At 39.4% G+C, this 21,081-nt stretch overlaps 1 protein-coding gene and 1 non-coding gene across 3 annotated transcripts in view; one reads left to right on the top strand and one right to left on the bottom strand.

Annotated features, from left to right (window-relative positions):
* Window positions 1-803: 803 nt before the first annotated feature.
* Window positions 804-910, bottom strand: LOC115931000 (U6 spliceosomal RNA). The gene has a single exon (XR_004067575.1). It is a non-coding gene; the product is annotated as a U6 spliceosomal RNA (small nuclear RNA).
* A 4,485-nt stretch (window positions 911-5,395) lies between these two features.
* Window positions 5,396-21,081, top strand: part of WDR72 (WD repeat domain 72) — a 244,812-nt gene continuing 229,126 nt past the window's right edge. The window contains exon 1 of one of the 2 annotated variants that reach the window (XM_055363066.2): window positions 5,396-5,504. The gene's annotated coding sequence lies outside the window, so the exon portion shown is untranslated. The remainder of the gene's footprint in view (window positions 5,505-21,081) is intronic. The other variant, XM_055363068.2, reaches the window with a different exon arrangement.

Genomic DNA, 21,081 nt, shown 5'->3' with positions numbered 1-21,081 from the left:
ATAAACTATGTTAGTTCATTGCATTCCAAAATGCAGTTCGTTCAACAGTGTGATAAGATACAACTTTTCCTTCATTCAGTCTTCTATTCACTATTTACCAAATAATTATTGAGCAAGGAGATGGTGAACAAACAGATATAGCCCCTCATGGAGTTAATAGTCAATCTAGTACATCAAATTTGCAAACACTGAGAATATGTATATTTAATCCCCAGTTAAATATTTCCTTGGTGGAGAAATTGGCTCTCACACACTGATGGAAGCATTTGCTCCAACTATTAAAAATCAACTTGGAAAGATGTATGGAGAGGCATAAAAATTAGGGATACATTTTGACTTAATAATTCTGCTTCTGGAAAACTGTCCTAACAAAATATTCAACACAGCATAATTTAGTTAAAATTTAGAAACAAACACCCAGCAAGTGGGAAGCATGGGAAGCAGGCATATTACAAAGCATCTATTTGATGGTCTATTATGCAGCTATTAAAAAGGATAATTATGAAGACAATGTAGCAACAAGGTAAACTTCTTATAATGTAATGTTTAAGGGAAAGGATATAAACTGTACCTGTATAACATTACAAATACATAAACAAGTACTTTTTCAGAGAGGCAAGAAAGAAATACACTGAAAAAAAGATACTAAAGGTTCTTTTAGATTGCTATTGTTTGAGATATATATTTTTTATCTTCCTCTTCTATATATTTATTTTAATGTATATTTATTTAATCTTGGAAAACAAATTATACTAAAAGTCCAATCCTCTTGTTTTTTTAAAAAATTATGATTTATTTCACTTTGAAAAATGGAATGCTTCATACATTTGGATGTCATCCTTGTGCAGGGAAGATGCTAGTCTTCTCTGTATCATTCCATTTTTACTGTATGTGCTGTCGAAGCAAGCACAAAATGAACTCTTCTTAAAGAAGTGGAGAAATTATGAAATTTCATCTGAATGGGTGAGATATCAAATTGCATATCATGTTGTTTTTACTTTAGAACTTATGGAGCTTTTTCAGTTATAATATCATATGCTACATGAATAAGAAAACAAGAAATAAAGGGAGGAAGGGATAAACTATTGCTATAACCAATACCCACTGTGTCAGGACCCAAGAAATACATATAGATTGGTACACAATCAAAGGTCTTATTTGTGTGCCGGAACTTTCAGAAATGAAGCCTGGGAGACCTCTATTTTATCCCATAAGTCAGGCGCAGGAACAGCCCTGAGTCCAGTCAAAGAAGTAGCAATGAATAAGATGTGTAATAAATGAGGTGGGCATGTCATTCTGTCAGTTGCTTCCTACTGACTAACCAAGAGCAGATAATTCTGCTTCTGAATTCATTAATTTTGGCAAAAGGTATCTTGGTCTACCTAATTCAGCTTCTCCATTTAACAGTGAGGAATCTGAGGCAGGTTCACATTATGATTTTAGTGTGCATTTTTGCTTTGGGGAGGCCTCTTCATTTATAAACAATATTAAAAATTATATCTTACAATGTCAAATTAAAAATATAGACTTGGGTAAGCAAAGACTTTTATTCTAAAGGAGTATTGCAGTGGAGAGAAAGTGACTTGCAGTAGGAGGAGGGGGACTATTGCAATTAGCAGAAAACTTTGATCCTGAGATATACAAACCTCTCAAAGGTTAGGCAGAAAAGGTCTTTTCTTTTCTAGGAAGGAATAAACAATACTGGAAATAACAGGATGTCGAAAAGTGGAATGAGTTAGGGTGAATAATCTTACAGTAGAAAAGAGAAAATTCTACCCTATGATCACCCGATTTTCAGGAGGGGCTCTTAAGGAGGGGTTGTATCATGGCTCAGGCAAAGGGCAGGTCAAAGCTCAGGGGCCAGGAGAAAGAGAGAATTCTAACTAATATTGGGTCAAGTCAAGGTAGCAGATATTCTGTCCACATTGGTCAGTGGGTGAAACAGTTCAGCTAATCATTAATGATGCAAACAACGGAATGGTGGAGCGTCTATGTTCAGCTTTGTCATTAAAAAAACAAGGTTGGCATCAGCAAGTCTTAACTAAGTCACATGGGGGAGGATCTTTTCTTGTATAAGCTGTTTTCTAGAACACTAAAGAGTGGGAGGGTTCCTTTAACCCTTCATGTTTTCCAGGATCACAGGACTTGGGTAAAATTCAACATGGTCAGTGACTACATTGGTACAAAGACCAACACATTAAAATAATATATTACAAGACTTTCTGTGACTTAAATGTTCTTTTGTTCTTTTCTCTCTGCTCCCATTTTGTGGGCCCCCAAATTATTATGGATCCTGGGCACCGTCCCTAATGGATAAGCCAGCCCTGATCTGAGACAGAGAGGCTGAGGGTCTCTAAGACCACTAAGCTAGCTACAGCAGAGCTCAGACAAGAGCAACTAGGTCTAGACCTCTTTCTATATTTGCGACTATGAAGACTATGGAGAAGGCTCTGCTCAAGAGGTAGGATGAAGGCTTGGGGATGAGGGGATGTATGGGGATATTAACTTTGATATAAGAACCTGCAGACTTAGAAGGAAAGGATTGGTGAGGGAAATTCATTAAAGAGTTGATGGCTGGGAATGCCTTAACAGTTGACTGTCACAGGCACATCATTCAGCAACATTTATTCTGTATCTCCTATATGCTTGGTGTCCCTGCCTTTACAGAGCTTACAGTCAAGCAGGGGAGGCCAATGCACAAGCAATGGTAGTCAGTTGTGACAAGTGTAATGACAGAGGAAGCAAGGTAATTAGGAGTGAGTAACAAGCATATCTAACCTGCAGGAGGGAAGTGAGGATCCAGAATGGAAACGAACCAGTCCCAAAGGATGCAGAAGGCGAGAGGAGTGCTCTAGTAGGAAACACTGCATGCAGGAAGACCCAGGATATGTGAAGTTTAAGAGATGGAAAACCTGTGATCTTACTTGGGCCTAGCCAAATATCCTTAATATTTGGGAAGCCAGATATCAGTGAAAAAAAGGAGGAGTTAAAATCTCTCCCAACCTGCTTCCAGGAGTATTAGAATCCAAGACTAAGCAGCCAGTAGGATTTGGAGGGTAAAGTCATGTAACTGAGAAACCTTAAAAAAAAAAAGCAGTGTCTCCCCACCCCACATTTTACTAAACCACCCAGTCATTCAGTTTAGGTACTTAGTCTATTCACAACAGGCTAGGATGCTGGTTTCAATGTTGAATTTTTCACCCACTCTTGATACTTTTAATGGCTTTTCCCTATTCAGAGGCTGCATTTTTTTGTTTTGTGGGTTTTCTGCTTCGGTTTTTTGTTTGATTGTTTTTGTTTTTGTTTTTGACAGAGTCATGCTCTGTTTCTCAGGCTGGAGTGCAGTGGTACAATCAGGGCTAGCTGCAGCCTTGAACTCACAGACTCAAGTGACCTTCCTCACTCAACCTCCAGAGGAACTGGTACTATAGGTGCACAGCCACCATGCCTGGCTAATTTTTGTATTTTTTGTGGAGATGGGGGTCTCCTCCTATTGTCCAGGCTGGTCTCAAACTCTTGGGAGCAAGCAATCTATTCACCTCAGCCTCCTAAAGCGCTGGGATTACAGGCATGAACCACTATGCCCATGCAGTCTTGAGGAAAACGTCCTTCCATCCCTTATCAAAAGATCTTGGATATATTGATTTCTTTTATTTTGTATATATACCCAGCAGAGGAATTGCTGGATCATATGGTAGTTTTATTTTTATTTTTTTGAGGAACTGTTCTCCATAGTGGTTGTACTTATTTATATTGCCACCAACAACGTATGAGGGTTCCCTTCTCTCCACATCCTTGCCAGCATTTGTTATTGCCTGTCTTTTGGATATGAGCCGTTTGAATTTGGGTAAGATGATATCCATTGTAGTTTTGATTTGCATTTCTCTGATGATCAATGATGCTGAGCACCTTTTCATATGCCTGTTTGTCATTTGTATGCCTTCTTTCGAAAAATGTCTTTTTGGGTCTTTTGCCTATTTTTATATTTATTTATTTATTTAGAGATGGAGTCTCACTCTGTCACCCAGGTTGGAGTGCAGTGGTGTGATCTCAGCTCACTGCAGCCTCCACCTCTCGGGTTCAAGCGATTCTCCTGCCTCAGTCTCTGGAGTAGCATCGACTACAGGCACACACCACCATGCACAGCTAATTTTTGCATTTTTAGTAGAGACAGGTTTTCATCATGTTGGCCAGGCTGGTCTCGAACTCCTGACTTCAAGTGATTTGCCCACTTCGCCCTCCCAAAGTGCTGGAATTACAAACGTGAACCATTGTGTCTGGCCTTTTGCCCATTTCTAAACTGAATTATTATATTTTTTCCTATTGTTTAAGCTCTTTAGTACAACCACTACGGAGAATAATTTGGAGCTTTCTCAAAAAACTAAAACTAGAACTACCATATGATCCAGCAATCCCATTGCTAGGTATATATCCAAAAGAAAGAAAATCAGTATATCAAAGAAATATCTGCACTCCTGTGTTTATTGCAGCACTGTTCACAATAGCCAAGATTTTGAATCAACCTAAGTTGTCCATCAACCGATAAATGGATAAGGAAAATGTGGTACATATACACGGTGGAGTACTATTCAGCCATATACAGAATGAGATTCTGTCATTTGCAACAACATGGATGGAACTGGAGATCATTATGTTAAGTGAAATAAGCCAGGCACAGAAAGACAAACTTCACATGTTCCCACTTATTTGTGGGAGCTAAAAATTAAAACAATTCAACTTATGAAGATACAGAGTAGGAGGATGGTTATCAAAGGCTGTGAAGGGTAGTGGGGGTTGGGGGAGTGGGGGAGGTGGAAATGGTAAATGGGTAGAAAAAATAGAAAGAATGAATAAGACCTACTATTTGGTGGCACAACAGGGTGAATATAGTCAATAATAATATAATTGTACAGTTAAAAATAACTAAAAGAGTATAATTGGATTGTTTGTAACACAAAGGATAAATGTTGAGGTGATGGAAACCTCATTTACCCTGATGTAATTATTACGCATTGTTTGTCTCTATCAAAATACAGCATATACCCCATAAATATATACACCTACTGTGTATCCCCAAAAACTTTTAAAAAAAAAGGTTGAGGCCTCGTCTCTGCCAGTGCCTAGGGTCAAGAGTTCACGTCATCTGGGCTCTTTTGATCTAACCCCCCCTAACTAATTCTCTCCAGCCCTGAGAGGACAGGCAACCGCAGGCTGCTGGCGGGCCTTTTCCAGCCGCCACCGCAAGTGAGAGGAGGGAGGGAGGGAGGGAGGGAGGGAGGGAGGGAGGCAGCGGGTCCAGGCTGCAGGAAGGGAGAGCGGGTGCACCCGGCCCGCGGGCGGCTAGGGCCAGAGCTAGCCGGGTCGGCGCGCTGCGGGGGCAGGACCGGGGCGGGGCGGGGCGGGGCCGGGACCCGTGACCCTGAGGGCGAGACCCGCCAGCCTGCCGGCCCGCCGCCCAGCGCCAGCCTTCCTGGCCTCTGCCGCTCCTCCGCCCCACGGCTCAGGTAAGGCAGGCACCCCCAGAGCTCAGGTCGGGCTGCCGGGTCCCAGGCTGGTGGTCTTCGTCTGTCCCTGGCTGGTGCAGCCACACGCCTTCCCGCCTTCAGAGCCCGGCGCAGGAGGGGACGGCCCGCGCTGGGATACAGCTGGGCGGGGAAAGAGGGTGGGCGTGCGCAGCGCTAATTCTAACCCCTTCCTTTTGCTCTAAGTTCTTGCACTTGGAAATTGGAAAAGTCCCTCTTCAAACTCTTTTCCAGATGTGGCATCAGGAGTGAACAAAGCCGCTCATCTCGCAGTATCCCTACCTATCTATGCTCCTGGGAGGAGTCTACCCCAGATACGTTTAGGGACCTGCCTTTCCCTATTAGGATAATTTCTTGGAACTTGGGAATTGGACTTCTATGGAACGGAATCGATTGAATTAATTTTATTTATTTATTATTATTTTAAAACTTTAATTTTAGGTCGAATTAATTTTAAAGCTGAGTTCAAGGGCAGGGAAAACGACCGGGTGGGCCTAAGCCTGCTGGGGTGTGACAGCTTGGGGCTGTGGGGACGGGGGCTGGCGAAACTACTTGCTCTGCCACTTGGGCTGAGTCGGCAATAAAGACTGCGGGGACAAGACTTTTGCCACTTGTAAGGCTGGGACAAGACTTTTGCCACTTGTAAGGCTGGATGAGAGGCAGGAAGATAAAGGGGGGACTGTCTGTGCTGACAAAATGTGGAAAAGGTGATGCACTGGGAATACTTCCTTTTGGAAACTGGTGCTTCCTTATACCATCTTCCTCACTTATTATAGCATTTTTGTATCCATTTCAATACAGTTAACGACGTTCTGTTAAACAAAACGTAGGTGTATGGTACGTTTGTCTTCCCCCGCCCGCACCGCCCCCCGCCCCCCCCCCCCCACGCACTTTTGTGCTAAATGAGTTCAAGGTCAACGATTGGAGACTAGGTCACCTGTTGGGGATCTTTTTACCTGAAGTGTTTTCCTCCAACCCTTCCCATTGTCACTGCCAAAGCGCCATTCCTTTCTTCCCTGTTCAGCTCTCACCACTTAAAAACCAGTGAAAAGGAAAGCGGCCACTTCTGTCATGCAAGTACTTGTGGTTAAGTTGGTCTTGTGCGGCTTTTTTTTTTGTAAACATCACTTGTTCCTTTGTCTTTTTTTAATTCCTTCAATATTAAAATGTGCCAGTAGAGTCTTCTGTAAAGAATGTAAAAGGCTGTAGGAGAAAGGGAAACTGCCCTTGAAGGTATCTAGTAAAGTGATTTTTTAACCTAAAAATTAATATTTTATATTGAGTTCCAATGCTTTCACTTCTTTTGGAAAAGATATTTTAAAATTATAAGTATTTTGTCAAGAAAATATTAACTAGGCTGGGTGCTGTGGCTCATGCCTGTAATTCAAACACTTTGGGAGGCCAAGGTAGGTGGATCGCTTGAGCTCAGGAGTTCCAGACCAGCCTGGGCAACATAGCAAAACTTCATCTCTAAAAAAATCAGCTGGGTGTGGTGGTGTGCGTCAGTCCGTAATCCCAGCTACTAGGAAGCCTGAGGGAGTAGGATGACTTGAGCCTGAGAGGTCGAGATTGCAGTGAGCCATGATTGCATGCTTCACTATACTCCAGGCTGGGTGACGGAGAAAGACCCTGTCTCAAAAGAGAAAGAGAGAGAGAGAAAATAAACTCTTAAGTTTCTCCCTGTGTGTGAAATCTTCCATTAACGGTCTCTACCCAATGAACTGAATGCTTTAGAAATCTGACCTTCTAGTTAATACATGCCTACTGGAATGGAAGAGTGCATTTGACTTGTGAAATAACTTAAAGGAACCTTGAAAATAATGGTATCAGTAAGATTTTAAGATTTCAAGTTTGTTGCATTCAGATATCTTTGTAGCTTGACAGCTCATATACTCGAAATTTCTGTTATTTAATAATAATGTTAGTGATAATGTTGCTCACAATAGGGGACGTCCTTTATGAATAATTCTTTTTTTTTAATTTTTAATTTTTTGTTGTTGTTGTTGAGATGGAGTCGCACTCTGTCTCCCAGGTAGGAGTGCAGTGGTACTATCTCGGCTCACTGCACCCTCTGGTCCCTGGGCTCAAGTGATTCTCCTGCCTCAGCCTCTCCGGTAGCTGGGATTACAGGTGCCTGCCACCATGCCTGGCTAATTTTTGTATTTTTAGTAGAGGTGGGGTTTCACTATGTTGACCAGGCTGGTCTCGAACTCCCGACCTCTAGTGATCCACCTGCCTGGGCCTCCCAAAGTGTTGGGATTACAGGCATGAGCCACCGTGCCTGGCCATTTAGGAATAATTCTATCGCTACATCATAAAAGGTACCTTTCTGGAGGCCTTTTCTGTATTTATGGTTATTTTTTCCCAGTTGTTAAGCTTTGTAGATTCAGTTCTTCTCTAGGCTGAATTGGAAGCAGGCAGATGTGATGGAGACCTGGACTAAAAGTGTCTATCTGTGCACTGAGGTCTAGGCCCAGGTCAGCTTTGAAGTCCTTGCAAGACCTCTTCCTAATCAGCTTTGGGGACCCAGGAGTTTCTTAATTTACATGTGTCGCGTTTATCTTCAAAATGAGAGTGATATCTCTGGTCTGAAAAGACATTTGGGCCCCTTTGAACTTTTCTAAAAAATGCAAATTTTCATTTACAGAGCTAGATATCATTGCTGTAGGGGAACACTGATTCCAGAATTTGCTCTCATTTCCAGAGGCTGTCCTCACATGCTGACCACCACCTCTGCCCCACCTAACCAGCATAGTGCAGTGATTAAGAATTGAGTTTTTCATAGACTGATGGATCTGTTTGTTTCCTAGCTCTGACCTTAGGCAAGTTACTTATGTTCTCCAAGACTCATTTTCTTCATGTTTGGAATAGTGATAATAATGCATATTGATATTATGAGGACCGCATGAAGCAGTGAACATAATCTAAGCAGCACAGTGTCTACAACTTAACATATAGTCAGTAAGTGGTAGCAATTGTTTACTTTGACACTGACTTTTCCTCTCTCTCTCTGTCTCTCTTTTTTTTTTAACAAGTTGAAATTCAACTGGGAGAAATGTAAAGCCCTACACAGTAAGCAAGTACAGGATGAGGGAGATGTAATTTACTGAACCAATCAACCTTTTGGTTAATTGACATTTTGTTGCTTGTGAGTTGGCAGTGAGTTGTGAGGGCCCATGTATTAGTCCTTTCTCATACTGCTCTAAGGACACTGCTCTAAGACTGGGCAATTTATAAAGAAAAGAGATTTAACTGACTCACATTTCTACGTGGCTGGGGAGGCCTCAGGAAACTTACAATCATGGCGGAAGTCACCTCTTCACAGGGTTGCAGGAGAGAGAATGAGTGCGGAGCAAAGGGGGAAGCCCCTTATGAAACCATCAGATCTCGCGAGACCTTACTATCACGAGAACAGCATGGGGGAAACCATCCTCATGATTCAATTACCTCCCACTGGGTCCCTCCCACCACATGTGGGGATTATGGGAACTACAAGATGAGATTTGGGTGGGGATGAAGCCAAACCATATTAGCCCAGAAAGCTGATATGATTTTTAGATTGCTTTAGTATAAATTAGAACACAAAGTCCTGTGAAATCCTTATTCTCCTTAGGGTATCAGTACTCCTACTTTCTTTGTTACCACTTTCTTATGTTAAGAGGAGTAATGAATTTCAGAATGGGGGAGTGAGAAGGTGTGGTTGATAGAGACTACCTTTTCTATTAGAGACTGAGCTATGCCCCCCACTTTTTTAGACTGGATATGTAAATTACCAGCTGAATGTTTCAGTAATTGGACTTGGAGAAACTCTTCTTGATCTCCTCCCAGCAGGGTTAAGTGCAGCCTCTGCTGCGCTCTCTACCTGCTTTGTGGGAACCAGGCCTAGCCCTTCTCTTTCTGCGGTAATGGAGGCCCCATGATCTGTCAGCATCATGGGACAGGAAGTGGGGCCTTCATCTCATTCTCAAGAGGAGAACAGAGTCAAGAACACAGTAGGTGCTTTATAAATCTTTGTTAAATTAATTAACTGCCACTTCCCAAACCACTGTTAAAACAAAATTGCTTTATTTTCTGTAATGCATTGCATAGTTTTCTTCTCTTTCTTAAATGTGCAAAACCCAGTGCTAATTCTATATGCCTGCTTTTGAGAATCTATATGCCTGCTTTTGAGAAATACAATGTATTTAGCTGTAATTATTATTTAAAATTGAAAATAAAAAGAATTTGTAATAGCATCATCAATTTTTAGTTAAGGGAAATAATGAATGTGATGCCTAATAACCCGTTATGCCACACAGGAGCACAGATAATTATTTCTCCTCTTGTTGAGGAACTGGGATGTAAGCATTTAAAGTATCTTCTTTATATGCATTTTGATTTCCTATTGAACAAAAAAATATAAACAGGAAGGACTTCATTCTTTTTTTCCAGTGAGATCACAGAGATAAACCAAGTTAGAGCAACTCTCTTGAATAGCTAATAGCTGTCGCCTGGGGAAGGAGAAAATTATTTTCTGCCTTTCATGTTGATGTATATAGAACATGTGTTCTGAGTAGCTCCTATTTTCACTGCCTCTTTTTCCAGTTGAGGTGCAACATAAACTATTTTAATTAATATTGTGTCACCAAAAGGGGTTGAAATAGCCAATTGAATTCTGCCAAGATAGAGTCTTTTGATGAAAACATATCTTTATTGATTGTGGATGAAGAAAATCATTCTTAAAATGAAATCCAGAGAAAAATCATATCCCTCAGAGAAAATTTCTGAGTGGCAGGCTGAGATTAACATCATAAAATTGAATTTGTGCTGCAAGCCTTTGATGTAATCAGCAGCTGGGAGATGGTGTTGCCCTTGCCGTGCTCTCTCTGATTGTGGTGAATTATTGTGTGGAATGAAATAAGTGTTTCTTGTGTCCCTCCTCCAAGAAATACAAACAAGGTATTACCAGGTAGTTTCTTGCTAGTTAAAATGGGTTGGATCGATTCCAGGCCTCTCAGGCTCTTATACACCCATGAACTATAGGTGTTGGATATTTATTTATGCCCTAGGGACAGAATTTCTTTATATCACTGGACAGTGACTTCTTTGGTCAGTAGAAATCAAGCAGAGAAGAGGGATCCCCTTTGCCACGGATTTTTTTTTTCTTAGAATAAGCAGAGGCCAGGATGTTTTAGAAAGTGCCATAGTGCCACATATTGCCTGGTTTTTGTTGGCCTGTAGGTTCAGGCAACCCCTTTCGTGTCTCCCTCTGCTACCTCTTATGTCATAAACTGCATTGCAGTCACCCCAATGTGGAAATCTCACATTGTGTATTATGAGTCTTTTTCCATGACACTAGTGTTACGATGAGCTTTTTAGTGTTTTTGTATTAAGTTCTGATGCTTTGAAAACATTCTGGCCCATGCATACACTTCCACGTATATAATGAATAGGTTTTATAGATTCAGACTCTTAGACTAAACAGTCTTTAGTCTAAGAGTGATTTGGCGTCCTAATCACCCCTGTGGTTGAATTTAAGTTGTGTTTGTTTTGTTTTGTTTTGTTTCATTTTCTTTAAAGAAATAGGTGGACTGGCTTGTCTGTATGGAACTGTAAACAGATGATGATGTCATCATTATGAATTCTCACTTTCAAGGCCTTTAAGAAGTGGTATGGGCTTTGAGGTCATACAAATCTAGGGATGTAATCCCTAGGGATGTAGTCGTAGCCAGGGGATTTAGATTTACCGAGCCTTCTTTTCCTAATAACAGTAATGGTAGGTGTGTGGATTACTTGAGAAAATGCATAGGAAAGCCACCAGCACAAGGTCTGGAACACAGTTGGCATTCAGTAAACACTTGCTGATTTGAGTATACAACACTGTGCCTTAACACTGAGAAAAGAGGCAAGGGTAGTGAAGACGGAAGGTGGGATGTGTTTAGGAATAAGGGAAAATAGGAAGAGCCAGGACTAGAGAAAATTTTGAATAATCAAGTGGTGAGATAGGGACTATGAAACAGAGGTGGGGCTTATCTTGGCTCATGACAGAAAATCCACAAAGATGTTCACAAAGGCTACAAAGGCTATGGTTCCTTCAGATTATAAGCCTCAAATCCTGTACTTCCTCTACCACTTTTTCCAAACCACCTTGGGATTCTGCATTCATAGCCTTGCTGATGAAAGTCTGTTTTGGCCTAGCTTCTGCTAGAATCCTTTAGTGCAAAAGGTGAGTTTAAAGTCTTCCCTGGCAGGTATTCCTGATTGGTAGGACAGAGTCAGAAAACACTAGAATCGTGGGCATTAGGGAGGCTTCTCCAAATAGGCCTTGTCCATATAGGCCTGTATTTCTGCCTATGGGAGTGCCTGCCATTTGCTTATTCTAGGAGGAAAAATGGATTGTTATAATTACAGTGGACTGACTTCCAATGTCAACTTGTGCTGAAACTGAAAGAAGGGAAGTAGATGTCAGGGCCAAGGAAGAAGATAACTAGTCCTTGGAAGAACACAGGATTTTTACACGAGAAGCCAAAGTGTAAGGGGTGACCCGTTGACAACCATGAGAATGAAACTTGGTTTGCTGTTGTGCCTCAGAAATGCTTCTACCAACCTACTTTACGTTGATTCTTTACATACTTAGGATTTGACTTACAGGTTGTGAATTCCTAGAGGGCAGGAACTTGTGTTTTTTCATCTTTCATTTAGTAGGGCTTTACTAGATACTAATTATTGAATTAATAAATGAATATATTCTTTTCTCAAGGAGCCGATAATGTAGATGGAAAGGAGATTTATTACACAAAGAGGTAGAGAATAGATTTTGGTATATGACCAATTGTGTGATTCAGACTAAAATTTAAATATATGTTTCAGGAATTGATACATGTGTTACTGAGATCTGCATTCTGACTCGAAAGAAACAAAGTCTGTCAAATGCTGTATTACTTTTCTAGGAATGTATAACAAAGTACCACCCACTGGGTGACTTACACAACAGAAATGTGTTGTCTCACAGTTCTGGAGGCTGGAGGTCTGAAATCACAGTGTCAGCAGGGTTGGTTCCTTCTGAGGGTGAGACGAAGGTTCTGTCCCATGTCTCACTTAGCTTCTCGTGGTTTGCTGTCAATCTTTGATGTTCCTTGGCCTGTAGAAGTCACCCCAACATCTGCCTTCACCTTTACCTGAATTTCTCTGTGTGTATGTCTGTCTGCACATTTCCTTGTTCTATATGACTACCAGTCAGATTGGATTAGGAGCTCACCCCAATCCAGTATTACCTCATCCTCACTTAATTAATTATAGCCACAATGAGCCCATGTCCAAATAAAGTCATACTTGGAGGTACTCCGAGTTAGGACTTCAACATATAAATTTTGGATAGGCTCAATTCAACTCAGATGAGAATGTGGCAGATTTTTGAAAAAATCAAATTGTTTTTGAAATTTAAATTATTTTACTTTGCCAATTTGATACTTTTGAAGTTTTATCTTTATCTCTCCTACTTAATTCACTTAATAGATGGGATCTACTGTAAGTTATGAATGATAGAATGAAGAATTATAAATGACAAGAATTTCATTTATCGTAATATTGTTTACTTAGCAGGATTTATATACAGATTTTGAGATTTGAAAAACCTTCTGATAATAGAGTCTAATATTTATCGAATGCTTACTAATTAATGATTTCCAAGGATTATTTACTCACATCAACCCTATTAGATTGATATTATTATTTATCCTCATTTTATTGATAAAAACCCAACACAGAGTTGTAAAATAACCTTCCCAAGGACATAGATTGGTAGAGTTGGCATTTGAATCCAGGCTCACTGACTGGAGGGCCTGACCCACCGGTACATGCTGTCTCCTTACTCATTACGGCTGGGTGCAATAGATAATTGATCCCCTTTCATGGATGACAAAATAAGCTCGTTGGGTCACAAAACCAGCAAATATATAAGATTTGTGATTTAAACTTAGGCGTTACAGACATATCTTGGAGATATTGTGGGTTCTATTGTAGTTTTGATTCCAAGCCTCTCTAATAAAGTGAATATTGCAGTAAAGCAAGTCACACAATTTATTTTGGATTCCCAGTGCATATCAAAGCCTATTAAGTATACGATAATATAATATCTAAAGTAACAATGTGCATACTGTGATTAAAAGTACTTTATTGCTAAAAAGTGCAAATGATCATCTGAGCCTTCTGCAAGTTGTACTTTTTGCTGGAGGAGGGTCTTGCCTCCATGTTGATGGCTGCTAATTGATTAGGGTGGTGGTTTGCTGGAGTTTGGGGGTGGTTCTGGCAATTTCTTAAAATATGACAATAATGAAGTTTGCTGCATTGATTGACTCTTCCTTTTGTGAAAGCTTTTTTTTTTTAAAGTAGTCTCACTATGTTGCCCAGGCTGGTCTCAAACTGCTGGCCTCAGGTGATCCTCACACCTCTCAGCCTCTCAAGTAGCTGGGATTACAGGCATATGTCACTGTGCTCAGACCTTTTGTGAAAGATTACTCTGTAGCATGTGATGCTGTCTGATAGCCTTTTACCCACAGCAGAACTTTTTCCAAAATTGGAGTCAATCCTTTTAAACCCTGCTACTTTACCAACTAAGTTTATGTAATATTCTGAATGTTTTGTTTTCATTTCAGCTATGTTCATAGCATCTTCACCAGGAGTAGATTCCATCTCAAGAAACCACTTTCTTTGATCATTCATAAGAAGCAGCTTCTCATCCATTTACATTTTATCAAGAGCTTGTAGCAATTCAGTCCCTCTTCAGACTACTTTTAATTCTAGTTCTCTTGCTGTTTCCACCACGTCTGCAGTTACTTCCTCCACTGGAATTTTGAATCTCTCCAAGTCATCTATGAGGGTTGGAATCAACTTCTTCTCAACTCCTGTTAATGTTGATATTTTGACCTCCTGCTATGAATCACAAATGTTCTCAAGCCACCTAAAGTGGTGAACCTTTTCCAGAAAGTTTTCCATTGACTTTGTCCAGGTATATCAGAGGAATCTCTACCTATGGCAGCTGTAGCCTTATAAAATGTATAGCTTAAATAGTAAGAGTTGAAAGTCAAAATTACTGTTTGGTCCATGGGCTGTAGAATGGATATTATGTCAGCAAGCATGAAAACAGCATTAATCTCTTGTGTGTCTCAGAGCTCTTGGTTGACTCGGTGTATTGTCAATGAACAGTATTGTTTTGAAAGGATTTTTTTTTTTTTCTGAGCAGTATATCTCAACAATAAGCATAAAATACTCAGTAAACTATTCTGTAAATAGATGTTTTGTCATCCAGGCTTTCTGGTTCCATATACAGAGCACAGGCATTATTCTTAAGGGCCCTAGAATTGTTAGAATGATAAATGAGCATTGGCCTCAACTTAAAGTCACCAGCTGCATTAGCCCCTAACAAGACAGTCAGCTTGTCCTTTGAAGCTTTGAAGCCAGGCATTGACTTCTCCATTCTAGCTAGCAAAGTCCTAGATGGCATCTTCTTCCAATAAAAAGGTGTTTCATCTACATTGAAAATCTGTTGTTTAGTATAGCCACCTTCATTAATTATCTGAGTTTAGAGCTTCTAGATAACTTTCTGTAGCTTCTCCATCAGCACTTGCTGCTTCATCTTGCACTTTCATGTTATGGAGGAGGCTTCTTTCCTTCAATCTCATGAACTCAGCTAGCTTCCAGCTTTTCCACTGCAGCTTCCTCACTTCTTTTAACCTTCATAAAATTGAGGAGAGTTAGAGTGCTGCTCCAGATTAGTGTTTGACTTAAGGGAATGTTGTGGATGGTTTGATCATCTTTCCTGGTCATTAAAACTTTCTCCATATCTCGGTCTCTGATCATTCATGTATTCACTGTAGTAGCACTTTCAGTTTCCATGGAGAACTTTTCCTTTGCATTCATAATTTAGCTAATGGTTTGGTGCAAAAGGCCTAGCTTTAGACCTGTCTTGACTTTCAACATGTCTTCCTCACTAAACTTAATCATTTTTGGCTTTGATTTAAAGTGAGAAAAGTGCAACTCTTCCTTTCACTTGAACACTTAGAGGCCATTATAGGATTATTAATTGACCTAATTTTAATAGTGTTTTGTTTCAGGGAACAGAGAAGACTGAGGAGAGGGAGAGAGGAGATAGGGGAATGGCCAGTTGGTGGAACAGTCAGAACAAAAACTTAATTTACCAATTAAGTTTGCCATCTTATATGGACATAATTTATGGCACCCCAAAACAATTACAGTAGTGATATTTACAATCACAGACCACCACAACAGATACAATAAAAATGACAAAGTTTGAAATATTATGAGAATTACCAAAATGTGATACGGAGACATGAAGTGAGCACATACTGTTGGAAAAAATGGTGCCTATAGATTTGCTCAAGGCAGGGTTGCCACAAACCTTGAATTTGTAAAAAAACACAATTATCTGAGAAGTACAATAAAATGAAGTTTTATTCCCTCCCCTGGGGGAAATCCTTCCCAATTTTGGCTTCGAGCTCTAATTGTGCTCCCTCCCTGGACACTCTTGCATTTACATTAACATAGTACCTATCACACTATGGGATGATTCAGGGCAGGCCTGTCTCCTTAGACACCAGTAAGCTCCTTGAGGTCTGTGACTTTCTTTGTCTTTCTTGTCCACATCCCTAGAATCCTTGCACAGTCTCTGACATGTGGCAGATAATAAATATTTTTAAACTAAATATATGTAAACAAAGGAAAAGGGACCAAAGAAGAGAAATCAGTTGAAGACAAAATAAATATTAATAAAGGAAGTAATTGAGTTGATAGAAGACGAAATCTGGAATAAAGGTAAAAATGTTATCAGAGGAGACTAGTATGGATATCTCAGAAGAAAATAATCTTAAAAATAAGAAAAAGTGATGGAATGTTGAAGTAATGAGGAAGCTCATGTATGAGAGACTTGATTTTCTTGGTTAATTGAAAGAAAGGATCATCAACTAAGAGTGCTGGGATATGAGGAATTACCTCAGTTAGGGTGGAGTTTTGAAAGGTAGAGGAAAGGATTTGACTATGACAGAGGATTAAAGCCGCGTTTCCCAATGTGATTTTAGGTAGTACCAAGTAACATAAATACCAAGTATTTATGTTAATAGACAAGTATTTCTTTTAATGTGTATTTTAAAAATATAACCTGTACATTAAACCTCATGATTTTATGGACACTTATGATTAAGATGATTCCAAAACAAATAGACTTATATAGCTTAATTTCTTCTTACCTAAGTTTAATTAATACTTAAGGCAAGTTAATTTAAAGAGAGATATTAGGCAAACAGTTTTCCAGATTGTTTTTGGATATGGGAAGGAAAAACATGACTCAAGAGACCAGAAATAGGTTTGCAGAATTTATACACACACAAAACAATTGTTTTGTCTAGTAGCATGAATACTTAGTTAAAATTAATCAGAAGATGACTCCATGGTAAATATTTTGAGGGCAAGGATGGTGTTTTTCTGTTCTTTGTGTTCTCTGCAGCCCAACCCACCACCTGGCTATATTTAGTTCTCAATACATATTTGTTGAATTTACTTAAGAATGGTCTAGGACAATGGTATTTTTTGTTTATGTTAGCCACATCTAAGTAAAAAAAAAAAGATTTTCACTGTAAATAGAGGGTTAAATGTGGTATAAGCTAAATACATATCCACTTCTTAAAGCCTGAACTTTGAGCTTTAGACAAGGGGATTGTAGTTTCTTCAGTTTGTTTGTTCACTAATTGAATATAAATAAAAGTGAGGTTACTACCCAGAAAGAATTGAGTTGTTCTCTCATACTTCTCTTACCACATCTAATGCTCATCTCCTTGACAATGACTAGAATTAGACACCCTTGGCCTTTCTTTGAATGTGTCAGCTCTGTTGCACTACAGCTTGTTGAGCGAGGAGGTGAAGTTTGAAGGCAATACTCTGTGAAAATCTTTGACTCACAAGTCTGGAAGAGCTGTGAGCTGTGATGGAAACCTCATCCATGTAATGAAAGAGATGTGATTTCTTGGCTGTTTTGCTTTATACGTGTTCCAGGTCATGAGTGTTTGGAATTCAGAGATTAATTTGCACATCTGTTTAATTCCTCCTTTGATCTCTGGGCTGTTTCAGCTTTGACTTTACCTGCTAAGATATTCTCTATCTAAAACACATTATTTTCTAGAGTTTACTAAGTAGCAGTTAATTACTCAGTAACAACATTTTTGGAGGAGCTTGATGTTGGTTAGGGGTTAATTCCGAAATAGTCATGTTCCAGTGGGTTGACCAGACAGAATGTTATGTGTTATTTAAATATGCCTTGGACACTCTTTGACCTCATAAAATTTATTTTTTTACCTTTTCTAAGGAGTGATCTAATTACAATCTGTTGATAAAATAATAACTTTGGCTTCAGGAGCATTTTCAAATAGATTTTTGGTGGACAGGGCTTCTGCTGACCCATGCCAGCTTGGACTGGTATGTTCTCATGGACTGAAGTCAGGCCCTATGGACTGCAGAGGCTGCTTGGTTCATAGTCTTCTATGGTTAAAGTAGATCTCATTCTGGCCTACCAGAACACCCAGTTACTTTCTCCAGCTTTCCTCAGTTTCCTTGAGTTCTTTGTTCCTTCCTAAAGCTCAACTTTGCCCTTTCCCAAACTGTTTCCACTTACTAGCTAGCTGTGTGACACTGGCCAAGCCACTTTACTCTGCTCTCCAATCTATCCATTTGTTTCATCAAGTTTATTAGGGTAAATTTATAATACATTTAATAAACTGCATACTTTTAAATTGCACAATTCCAAATTGAGTGTACAGTTTTCACACCAAAGCTCTTTTTATCTCCACCTAAACTCAAACTTTTAAAAGCAAAACTCCCTCCTGGGATAAAGATGACCAAGGTATGTTTTCTGGAAAAAACAAATCTTTAAGTAATTCATCTTTGCCCCTCACAGTACCTATGAGTTTTGAAGAAAGTAGGTGGGATTCTTCTCCACTTAAGAGATGGGATTCACAGAGGTCACATAACTATAAGTGGCAGATCTGAGATTCAAACCCAGGCCTATTTTATCTCAAAGCTCGTATTATTCACTGCTGTACTAGATTTACTTTCCTCTTAGTGTTTATTCTGGTTAGGATGTTATTGTCAAAATTCATGCATTGTAACCAGGAACTTTATCCTTTGTGTTTCTAGTGGGCTGTCCTCAGTCAAGGGGTTTGAGATTTGTCTATGTTTGTGAGGTTGGTAAAGCAGACTCAGTGTCTGGGTGTGTCCCTGAAGACAGCTATTTATGACAAGGTAAACAATTCCAGTGTCCAGTAGACACCACCCACAAAACCACATTTGCATCATACTCATTATTCTGCTACCCTCAGACAAGTCAGAAAGATAAAAACAAATTGTTACGGGGAAGAAGATGAAGGTGGGCTGGAGGATGGGAGCTGTAATGGCATGTTGTCCTTCCTTGTTCTTGCCAGGTATTGTATTTATGGAGAGAGGATCAGGAAGAGTCAGTTCAGCTTTTAAAGGCAATGAAGGCCATGTTGGAGCCTGAATGAATAAGAGGTTTATTGCTCTTGTTTTGCTTGATTTTTTTCTTTTTTAGAACAACCAAAATAACAAAGGAATTTCACATCGCAAATCCCTAAGAATTTCTGATGGGCAAGACAGGGGCATCTTTGCAATCGTGTGCAAGGAGCAAGTTCTGGATGGGTGTTAGTAGACCTGGTTCAGTTTCTGTCTCGGCCACTCATTTCTTTGGTTACTTTGGCCAAGTAACCAACTTCCCTGGGCCTTCATTTACTCATCTGTAGAAGGAAAGAGTGGTAATTGTGATCTACAAGGCTCCTTTTTGTCTTCAGCTTAGAGATACCAGAGACCCTACTATGCCTACAGGTCCCAGTTATATTTGAATTTGAGATGAAAAATACATATTTTCTATAAGCATGTCTCATACAATAAACAATAATTTTTAGTGTAACCATGTCCCAAATATTACATAGTGTATACTATACAAAACTTATTTGTTGTTCATCTGAAATTCAAATTTTACTAGGCATTTTGTATCTTTATTTGCTAAATCTGGCAATCCTAATTTGGCTTGGAGTCATTGATTTAAAGATCATCATAGAGTTTAGAAGTAATAATAACAAATTGTATATTTTCATGGCCAAATATTCCAGCATATAGCCACAGTATTTTCAAGAAAAGAAATTGTAGTGTCAATACTGTAAAAGTAAAGGAAGGAAATCTCACACTCTCAAAGGTATTGCTAGAAAGTGATAGTCAAAATCTCTATCCACAGTACAAAATTATAGTGATTCATTGCCTCATCCAGTCGATTCATTCCATATACTGAGTGCTGATTATGAACAAGGAATAATGATAAAAGTTATCTACACAGAATCACCTATACCCCCATCAGTTCTCCAAGGTAATTATTTTTTTTCCATTTTATAGATAAGAAAACCGAGGCTCCAAGAATATTTGCAAGTTACTAAGGTGTGGGAAAGGAAGGCAAAACTTTATCTGACTCATTCTATTAATATTTTCTTGCCCTTTTTTTTTTTTTACAATAAAGTAGAGTTTGAATTAAAATAATACAAACAGTGGCATGCTGGATACAACCTAATGATGAACCCAGAATCAGAAACTTTATATTTCTGTGTATTTTGGTAGAACACGAAGAGAGGAACTGGGGTGGTTACGTTCCCCAGAATATACTTCTTCCAGAGCAGGACTATGCTTTGGTCCTAGGAAGGTCACACCACCTTTCCTCCACTTCCTCATCAGCAGAATAAGAGTTCAGCTTTACATTCTTCACATCTCTTCCAATTTCTAGTGAACTCTTGCTTCAGTATCCAGGTCAAACACATCATATAAGAAATATTACTGAATGTCACCTATGTGTTAGGCAGTGTGCCAGGGACTAGGGATCAAACAATGAAAAGACATACCCACCTTTTTCCAGCTGTAATGTACAGTTTTGCAGTGTCCCCACGCTGGTGATTTGAGAGGCCCTATGGTTTAGGAGGTGATTAGGAAGTTAATGTTGCTAGAGTAGGTAGCCTATTGCTATTTCTATTTCAAAATATATTATTTAAAGAAATTTTCACTTTAAAGCAGAACAGTTTGGGAGCTGGCAGGTCATCCTGTAAGTGCGCAACAGTCAGTGGCTATCAGAAGGACTGCATTACTGGGAGGTTTATTTCTTAGACGTGGATATAGTTTTGTGAGCTCTATAATGGTTTGAGCCCTCTACAGCTTTAAATTATTTATATTTCTAGACAAGATTTATGTAATTCATTGCTTCTCATCCTTCTTCATATCAAAGCATAAACATAGAAAATGATTATTTTCGTATACACCAGGTTGAAAGTTTCAGTTCCTCTCACCCCTATAAACTCTTCATAGCTCATTATGTACGATGGCATGCTGATGGGAGGCCCTGATTTAGCTGATTTGTATCACAATAGAGTGTTGGTTATAGAAAGGAGCACAGGGAACTCCGTTACTAAAATCCTGTGTCAGTGAGAATGAAAACAGAAACGTTACTGCAGATTTACTACAAGAA

Source organism: Gorilla gorilla, chromosome 16, assembly GCF_029281585.2.
Source record: "Gorilla gorilla gorilla isolate KB3781 chromosome 16, NHGRI_mGorGor1-v2.1_pri, whole genome shotgun sequence".
In the NCBI taxonomy this organism is placed as follows: domain Eukaryota; kingdom Metazoa; phylum Chordata; class Mammalia; order Primates; family Hominidae; genus Gorilla; species Gorilla gorilla.
This window is presented reverse-complemented; position numbering and strand designations above follow the sequence as displayed.